This window comes from Gossypium hirsutum, chromosome A10 (genome assembly GCF_007990345.1).
Source record: "Gossypium hirsutum isolate 1008001.06 chromosome A10, Gossypium_hirsutum_v2.1, whole genome shotgun sequence".
NCBI lineage: Eukaryota > Viridiplantae > Streptophyta > Magnoliopsida > Malvales > Malvaceae > Gossypium > Gossypium hirsutum.
The window spans coordinates 95,243,663-95,253,941 of NC_053433.1; the positions used below are offsets into that span (position 1 = coordinate 95,243,663).

General features: G+C 38.8%; 1 non-coding gene across 1 annotated transcript; it reads right to left on the reverse strand.

The window, feature by feature from the left end:
- Nucleotides 1–10,172: 10,172 nt before the first annotated feature.
- LOC121208776 (small nucleolar RNA R71) lies at nt 10,173–10,279 on the reverse strand. The gene has a single exon (XR_005903901.1). It is a non-coding gene; the product is annotated as a small nucleolar RNA R71 (small nucleolar RNA).

Consider the following 10,279-nt stretch of genomic DNA (forward strand, 5'->3'; position numbering starts at 1 on the left):
ATGTTATATTATTTTAATATTATATGCATGGTAAAGTTGCTTATTTCTTGCATATGAGCTTATTAATCTTTATAGCTTACTCCGTTTATTTTCCATGTATTATAGTGTCGCCAAGCTAACTCGAATCGGAGATCGTCGGAGATTCGAATCACACTATCAAACTCTCATTTTTGGGTATTGATGATCTTAGTATTTTGGAAGTATGGCATATATAGGGACTTGGTCATTTTGTTATATGTGTCACTATGATTTAGCCAATATATTGGCTTGTAATTTGTCAAAGGCTTGATTTGATATTTGGCCATGTAAATTGGCTTATTTTGGCTAACATGGTTGTAAGCCTAAGTATATTCATTATGTGCCAATGTTTTTGGTGATATGGTCATGGTATGCTTGGTGAATAATGGAATGTGATTCATAGCATGAGTACGAAATGTTTGGGAATGTGATAGGTTGATGAGATAATAACTTGTGCACAATTAGGTGTCTTGAAATTAGTAAATTAAGGCTTAATGAATGTGAAGTTGCATGATTGATTTAGGGCATTATAAATGTTGTGAGCATGATAGCTGTTGCTATTGTATTGGCATGTATTGGTCATAATTGTGGGTGTTTTGGTTGCCCAAGTATATTATGTTTTGTGCCATTGTATGCGTATGTGTGAATAAGGGTGGCAAATGGCTTGGTAAATAGCCTTTATTTTGTCCACACGGGTGTGTGTCTAGGCCATGTGTGACACACGACCTGTCCCATGGGCATGTGTTTTGGCGGTGTGTCCCCTACACCTAAATTTTGAGAAACAGAATGCTCAGAATTGAGCACACTGGCAGAGACACGGGCATGTGTCTCAGCTGTGTGAAGGACACGGCCTTAGACACGGTCGTGTGTCCCGGGCATGTGAAGTCTGCGCCTATTTAATGAAAATTTAATTACCCACATGGGCGTGTGACTTGGCCATGTGACATCAATTTGTTCATGAGTTACAAGTCAAAGAGTTACACGGGGTCGAGACACGGGCGTGTGTGACCACACGGCCTGCCCTCAAGGGCGTGTGACCCCTATTTAGTGGAAAAATTTTCTAAGTTTTTGTAAAAATTTCTAAAGTTCTCGATTTAGTCCCAGACCACTCCCAAAGCATGTTTAGGGCCTCTTAGGCTCATATTAGGGAATTTATGATTAATTGCAAATGGTTTTAATTTGGACACAAATTTATGGCTCGGAATTGTATGATTGTTTGTGTGGTAAGTCTCGTAACGCCTCGGACCCTGATCCGGCATTGAATACGGGTAAGGGGTGTTACATAAATAAAGAGTGTTGTTAATTCGAATCAGGTTTTAAAAGAGAATATTTTGATTTGATGCCTTTAAAGCATGTTTGGATTCAAAAAATGTAGATTTCGAAATATTGAGTAAACTTGTGTTTTTAAAGTGATTTTTTATTCATCTTAACCTAATTAAAAGGTATTTCACTTCAATATAATAGTTTATAATCTGATTTTTAGGAATCAAACATTTTCCCCTTTTACATGTTCTTGAAAGCTTCATTGGATTTCGGTGAAAATAGTGGTTTAGATATGAAATTAAGTGTTATTTTAGATGTTTCAAATCAAAATGGAGAATTAGAAATGAGGTTAGGGTGTCGAATCTTCAATTTTGGAAAAATTAGCTAGTTTTTGATAGTGAGAAAAGAGTGGCTTGAATTGTTTATTTCTTTCTATTTAGTTGTGTTCAAGGCTATTTTTGATGAGTTTGGACTGTGTTTTGTTATGTGTGGTAAGTTTTGGATCAATCGAGAGCAACTACGAGTAAGTCTAAAGGCAAGGAAAAAGTTGTTTGAGCTTCCGGTGTGTAAGCAGAAGCGTAATTGGTGAGTGTTCTGAAGTCGCTACTGGTATGCGTGATTCATAGTGTTCATCAGGAGCTTAAGATTTGCCTAAACTCCTATCTTAAGTTTTGAGAGTAAGCCTTTTCTATACTTTTTGCCTTTTTTTTAATTATGCCTAGTGCATGATTAGTTGTGATATGTGATGTTATTATGACATGTAATATGTGAGAATATTTGTATTTTATATGTGATGTACTGATTTTAATGAACACATATGATGTCTAATATATGATAGCTCAATGAACATTATTATGACTCCTGAAGTGCAATTAAATGTGATTTTAATAGGCATGCATTGTTTATGAGATTCTGGTGTGACTTAATGAGTACGAACAGAGGTTATGTGCATTAAAACAATAATTGAATATGTGTAATTGTGGAATTTTGGCCTTGTGATCTATTCAGACCGTTGGATACAGGTTGCATGCCATAGAATTGTGTATACTCACATTTTGTTTTGTGGTTTGGGCATTGAGGCCTCAGGACAGAGTGGAGAGATAAGGGAATGGCGAGCTAAGCTCCATTCATTAGGACATGTTGGTGTGTTGGAGAGTGTTTAGCTTTATGCTACACTTATGGAAAATGTTGTGTTGGAGAGTGTTTAGCTTTATGCTACACTTATGGGATATGTTAGACTCTTTGAGTCATTGGTGTAACACCCAAAACCTGGCTCAGACGTTATGGCCGAATCTGGCGACGTCACATGATATGGAGTTTGAAATCGGATTTGACGAGTTAAAACCGTTCTAGTTACTTAATATTTTTTTTACCACAAAGTAGAAATACATGGTCTTTATTGTGATTAAAATGTATCTCATTTACGCGGAAGCTTTAGAAACATTCTATTTTAGGAAAAATAGTTTTTATTTACAAAAACCTTAATTTTTAAGAAAACCGAGTTTTGATGAGTTGCAGTTTAAATAATAATAAAATTGTATAAAGTCCGGAATTAAAACCAAATAGTCCAAGTCTAGAATTACATCAAAAACACCAAATAAGTAATAAAAACTAGAAATAAATGGAAAGTCAGTCTAGAATTTTACGTGTCGCCACCATGGAGTCCTCCGCTACACCGATCTGTCATAACCGGGGATTACCTATAATGATTAAATAGAAAAGGGTGAATTTTCACAAACTCCGTGTATAACCCCCACAGAAAACATACAGAATAATCATCAGAAGTCAGAAATAAACAGTCTGGGGCTGGAGCCCATTACAGAATCAATTCGGGCCTTAGCCCATTCAGATGCAGAATTAGATATAAATTAGGGCTTTAGCCCAATCAAATATAGATGAAAAATGGAATATCAGAATCCTACCCACCAGCCTCTACGCACCATCTCCATCCAACCCTACACACCATGTGGGGATAAAATCGACCCACCCATCCCTACACAACATACTGTTCCGAAACGTGGCACATAAATAGATATTTGCAGCTGAACTGCCAGATAATAGGCTTAAGAACCTTTCAGACACTTCCTCTAATAAATCATCAACCCACCTCGATGCAATGCAACATACAATGAATGGCATGCTAATATGCAATAATCATTCACACAATCAATTTAGTATTATCAGACTCAGTACAGAGATCATACAATAGATCAGACATTTAAGGGTCCAGATAATGCTTACCGACCCTACAGTAGGTCACAGTCGAACCTTACAGAACTATTTCAGAAAAAATGGGCTCACACATCTATATGGTCTACTTGTGTAGGCCCACATGCCCGTGTGGCCTACACGACCCAATATGACCTTGGTCGTGTGGATCACACGGCCTGACCCAGAATCCCACACGCCTGTGTGGTTCACCCGTGTAGGCCCACATGCTTGTGTGGCCTACATGGCCCAATTGATCGAGCCTGTGTCTCACACACGGCCTGGCTCGTCATTCACATGCCCGTGTTCAGTCACATAGCCTGCCACACGCCCGTGTGGCGTCAATAGTAGGCTTTTTCAGCTTTTCACCAAAACTCGTTTTTAGTGTTTTGGGTACACACCTAGTATTGATTGATGCTAAAACGATCCTCGAGCACTCCAGAGGTTAAACATCAACATATCAATGCTCAAAATCAAACCTAATACACGATTAATCTAAATCATGAAACTGACAATAGTTCAATTCACAAACTATCACTTACCCTTACACTCCGAACTTTGCGACTACGATTCTGCAAGATAAGGGTCTCATTCATCATGATCTATTGCTACCAAAACCAGAAACTAGCCCAACAGAATCAACATATCAACTTAGAATGACACTATACGAGAGCCCTCTCTTAAAGCAATTGAAATCTTACCACATAAATACGTAATCCAAAAGTCGAATGTAGCAAAATTGTTAGGAAGATAAAAGAATAGGGAAGCAAAAAGAGAAAATTGACAGAATATGGAAGAACAGATTTGATGTTCAACTTGAGAGAGAAAAACAATTCAAATTCGAAAAAAAAAGAAGAAAAGAAAATATGGAAAGATGCTACAGATCCCTTGAAACTCTCCCTCACTAACTACATAATTTCCACTACTCAGAATTTCGGTCCAATTGAAAATCTGACAGTCCCCCGAATAAAAATAAACTCCCTTGCTCGAACCAGGATTCGAACTCCAGACCTCAAACACACCAACACACCACTTAACCTCTAGACCAGCAGGCCCATTCTGATATAAAATTTCAACCAATATAACATAAGCCTACTGAACTAGAGTGAGGCTTTATTCATTAAAAAGCCAAAATTTTCCAAAGCTAAGACTTGAACTTGAGACTTCTCACACACACCCATAACACTTAACCACTGAAGCAGATACACATTTGTGTCAAGGAATTACCGAAACATATACAAATATTTTTGTGCTCCAAAATCACATAAGCCGGAATTACATAAATTTGGGGTGTTACAACTCTACCCCCTAAAAGAAAATTTCAGCCTCAAAATTTTACCTGATCAGAAAAGGTGAGGATACTGCTGACACATTGAATCCTTCGGCTCCCAAGTGGCCTCCTCAGTGATATGATTCTACCACAACACCTTCACTAAGGGAATAGATTTTCTTCGTAGAACCTTAATGTCGTTATCTGAAATCTGAACCGGCTCCTCCTCAAATGTTAGATCTGGCTGAACCTCAATCTCCTCCACAGGAACAATGTGCATGGGATCAGAGCGATAGCATCTCAGCATTAAAACGTTGAAAACATCATGAATGCGATCTAACTCTAGAGGTAGCTCCAACTAGTATGCAACTGGCCCTACTTGTCTCAAAATCTGGTACGGCCGAATAAATCGAGGGCTTAGCTTGCCCTTGCGACTGAACCTCAGTATCTTCTTCCATGGCGAGACCTTGAGAAAAATGAAGTCTCCCACAGAATACTCTATCTCTCAACACTTCAGATCTGCATAGGACTTCTGCCTATCAGAAGTTGCTTTCAGTCGGTCCTGAATCAATCTAACTTTATCCTCAATTTCTAAAACTAATTCCACACCCAGAATACGTCGCTCACCCAACTCAGTCTAGCATAAGGGAGTGCGGCACTTATAACCATACAGTTCCTCATATGGCGCTATCTGTATACTAGACTGGTAGCTGTTATTGTAAAATAACTCTACTAATAACAAGTAGTCCTCCCAACTGCCTCGATAGCCTCTCAACATGTCCTCCAGTATCTGAATCACTCTCCCTGACTAACCATCTATCTGAGGATATAAAACAGTACTGAAATCTAACCTCAAACCCAAAGCCTCATGCAACTTCTTCCAGAACCGAGACGTGAAATGAAGATCCCAATCAGAGATGATCAGGATAGCTACTCCATGTAGCCTCACTATTTCAGAAATGTAGAGTTTAGCCAATCTTTGCAGAGAAAAGTCTATCTTATCTAGAATGAAGTGAGTAGACTTGGTCAGTTGATCAACGATAACCCAAACAAAATCCTTCTTAGTGGGTGTTAGAGGCAACCTACTAACGAAGGCCATCGTTACTCGCTCCCATTTCCACGTTGGTATTTTAACCAGCTGCAGTAAACCAAAAGGTAAAATGTTCAGCCTTAACTTGCTGACAAGTCAAACAGCGAGCAACGAAGTTAGTAACCTCACGCTTCAACTCTTGCCACTAGTATAGTTCTCGTAGATCTCGATACATCTTGTTCTCGCTAGGATGCATAGCATAAGGACTACTATACGCTTCCCTTAGAATCAATTGCCTTAAATCCCCATCATTCGACACACAAATCTGACCGTAGAAACATAATACCCCATCGTTGTTAATCCCAAAATCAGTAGTAACGCCACTCTTAACCTTATGAAAATGAAACTCATGAGACATATCCCCCATCTGTTTACCTCTAATCTGATCAATCCATATTGGTTTTACCTGAAGTTCTACCAACAGACTCCTATTGTTGAATAAACTAAGACGAGTGAACATCGCTCTTAGGTCGATCAAAGCCCTACGGCTCAATGCATCAGCCACCATATTGGCTAACCAGGATGGTACTCGATGGTGCAATCATAATCCTTAAGCAACTCAATCCATCTACGCTGCCTAAGATTCAAATCCTTCTGGGTGAGGAGATATTTGAGGCTCTTGTGATCAGTGTAAATAGTACACTTCTCACCATACAAATAGTGCTTCCACATTTAAAGCGAAGACTACCGCTGCCAACTCCAGATCATGCATAGGATAATTAGCCTCATGAGTCTTGAGCTGACGAGATGCATAAGCAACCACCTTTCTGCCTTGCATCAAAACACAACCCAGACCCACATGTGATGCATCGCCGTATACAACAAAGTTCTTACTAGGCTCAGGCTGTATCAGAATAGGAGCTTGAATCAGAATAGTCTTAAGCTTATCAAAACTCTCTTATTATCAATCCAAATGAAGGGAACTCCCTTACGTAGTAGTTTAGTCATTGCAGCCGCGATCAAAGAGAACCCTTCTACAAAATGTCGATAATATCCGGCCAGCCCTAGAAAGCTACAAATTTCAGACACATTCTTCGGCTATTTCCAATCCAACACGGCCTTAATCTTATGAGGATCAACATGAATCCCCTCAGTCGACACCATATGTTCTAAAAAGGTCACTTCTCGGAGCCAGAAATCACACTTACTAAACTTCGCATACAACTGTTTCTTACAGAGTGTCTGTAGAACCACTCTGAGATACTTATTGTGCTCATCCTCTATCTCAGAATATACCAAGATGTCGTCAATTAATACCACCATGAATTGGTCCAAATAGGGCTAGAACACTCGATTCAACAAGTCCATAAATGCTACTGGTGCATTAGTCAACCCAAATGGCATAATTAGGAACTTGTAATGTAACCTGATTGCAGATTGATCTTAGAAAAAGCTCCTCTGAATTGGTCAAATAAATCATCTATTCTCGGAAGTGGGTACTTATTCTTGATCATTAGCTTGTTCAGCTGTCGATAATCAATGCACATCCTTATTGTCCCATCTTTCTTCTTCATAAATAGAACAGGTGCTCCCCACGGAGACACACTAGGACGAATGAACCCATGGCCTAACAGTTCTTGAATCTGAGCCTTAAGCTCTGCAAGCTCCTTCAGTGCCATTTGGTAAGGGGTGATAGACACCGGAGCTGTACCAGGAACCAACTCAATCCCAAACTCTACCTCATGGCTCAGAGGCAACCCCGGTAGTTCTTCAGGAAATACATTTGAAAAGTCCCTCATGGTTCTATGTCCTTAACCGAGGAGTCCCCTAAATCAGAAATACTAACGTAGGCCAAGAATGCCTCACACCCTTTCCTTACTAACATTTCTACCGCTAATGTAGAAACCACATTAGCCAGATAGTCACATCGTTCCCCAATCACGACTACCTTATTGTCCTCCTCGGTCCTCAAAACAACCCTTTTCGTTGCATAATCCAGACTCACCATGTGTTTAACCAACAAGTCCATCCCTAGAATCAGATCGAACTCCCCAAACGGAAGCTCCATTAGATCAACCAGAAACATTGTCCCTTGAACATCCAACGAAACGTCTCTATACACTCTACTAACCCGAGCAGACTGCCTCAAAGGACTTAACATAGTTACCTTACTATCAGTACTCTCGACTAGAATCCCCAAAGTCTCAGACACAGAACCAGCTACATATGAGTGTATACAGCCTAGGTCTATCAGTGCAAGATAAGGTACATTAAATATTAAAAACGTACCTATAATGAGGTCTGGTTGATAAACCGTAATTTATACATATTTTTATCCCATGCTAAGCACATTTATGGATGGTTTCTCCTTAGAATTGGTGAATTCGATGCTCCTAATCCTTTAATTTCAGGTTCTATACTTAAGTGAGCATAGGATAGTAAAAAGAGCGAGAAACGGGCCGAAAACAGAGAAAATGGACCCACGTGGGAAATCAACATGGCCTGGACTTCCTCACACGGGCGTGTCACACGGCCGTGTCCCTTTGGCAGGATTGAAGCACGACTTACACGGGTATACTACACGCCTGTGCTTGTTCAACAGCCTTGACCACGGGCTGGAGTAATAGCACACGGGTATTTCCCTACCGAGCCCAAGTATAACCCTATTCGAAAAAGGCCAATTTTGGGAGCTCTTAGGCATTCTAAAGCCTATTTAAACACAAGAGGAGGAACTTAGAAAGAGAACGGAGAGTAGGAAGCAAGGAATTACTCAAGGAAAGCCGATTGATCCATCTCAGAAGCCAGATTTGTCATCAAGACTGAAGATCTCCCTTCAAGTTCCTTTAGGAGTTTTGGATTTTCTTATGTTTTGTTATCTTTATGATTTTGAGATGTTTTCTTTCATAAGTATGAACTAAACCCCCTAAATACCTAAGGGGAATGAAACCTAAGATGGATCTTGTTATTATTATCAAATTGTATGATAAATATTTGACTTGTTATTAATTTTGTGTTCTTAATTCTTGTTTTGATATTCCAGGATATTGATTCAAGTTAAGCTCATATTCAGAGGAGGAATAGACCCTGTCTAAGAGTAAATTTGTTATAATTAAGCGGAGTTGATTTCACGCGTAGAGATAGGGCGATAAGATTTTGCCGGATTAAGCTGAAACCTAATAAGGGAATCCATAGATCGAGTCAATGCAATTCTATTGTGTTAATTAGAAAGAGATTTCAATTATTCAACCTAGGGTTAGACGTTATTAGTCTCGAGAAAGATAATAATATAACTTAGGGATTTCTATTGATCAAGTCAAATGAATAAATTGTCTGATTCAGAGTCAAATAACAAGTGAAGTTCAGGTGGATTTTTCCTTAGGTATTGTTTTAATCAATCGAATTTTCCCAAACGTATTTTCCCAAATTTTTTTTCTGTGCATTCTTAGTTAGTAATTAGTTTAGATAACCAAACCTCTAAATTTTTAAGCTAGATAATAAAAAGGAAGTAAATACTAGTACTCGTAGTTTCTTTGGGTTTGACAACCCGACCTTGCTGAACTATATTATTGTTCGATAGGTACACTTGCCTTAATCGTGATAATAAATTAGTCTCAAGAACGATTCTTTCATAAATCTTTAAAACCTATCACAAATATCACGTATCAAGTTTTTGGCGCCGTTACCGGGGAGCTAGGATATTAGGAACACTCGATTTTTATTACTTTAGCTATTTTACTTTTATTCCAACTTAAATTTTTATTTTCTTTTCTAATTTTTCATTTATTTTCTTCTGATAGGTTTTTTCTAATTTATGATCAGAAGAAACCCATCAGGACTGTTACTATTTGATAGTGAGCTCGATCGTATAGTTCGTAGAAATCAAAGAGAAATAAGGTAAAGCTTACGATACACAGAGGAAGAGCAAGAGGACGATACTTCAACCACAACCGAGGAGATGGCTGAAAACCAAGAAAATCCGCTACCTCCTGCGATTGTTGTTAATCAGAATCCTGCTCCACGCACTATGTATGATTATGCTAAACCTAATTTAACAGGAACTGAATCAAGCATAGTTAGGCCTACTGTAGCTGCAAATACTTTTGAACTGAAACCTAACACAATTCAAATGATACAGCAATTTGTTCAGTTTGATGGTTTGTAGGACGAAGATCCCAACGCTCACTTGCAAACTTTTTGGAACTATGTGATACATTTAAAATTAATGGCATTTCTGATGATGCCATTCATCTTCGGTTATTCCCTTTTTCGTTGAGGAATAAGGCTAAGCAGTGGTTGAACTCGTTGCCATGAGGATCAATCACTACTTGGGAACAGATGACCGAAAAATTTTTATTAAAATATTTTCTGCCGGCTAAAACAGCTAAATTATGTAATGATATCTCTTCTTTTGTGCAGATGGATTTAGAAACACTCTACGATGTATAGGGGAGATACAAGGACCTTTTGCGAAGATGCCCTCACCATGGGTT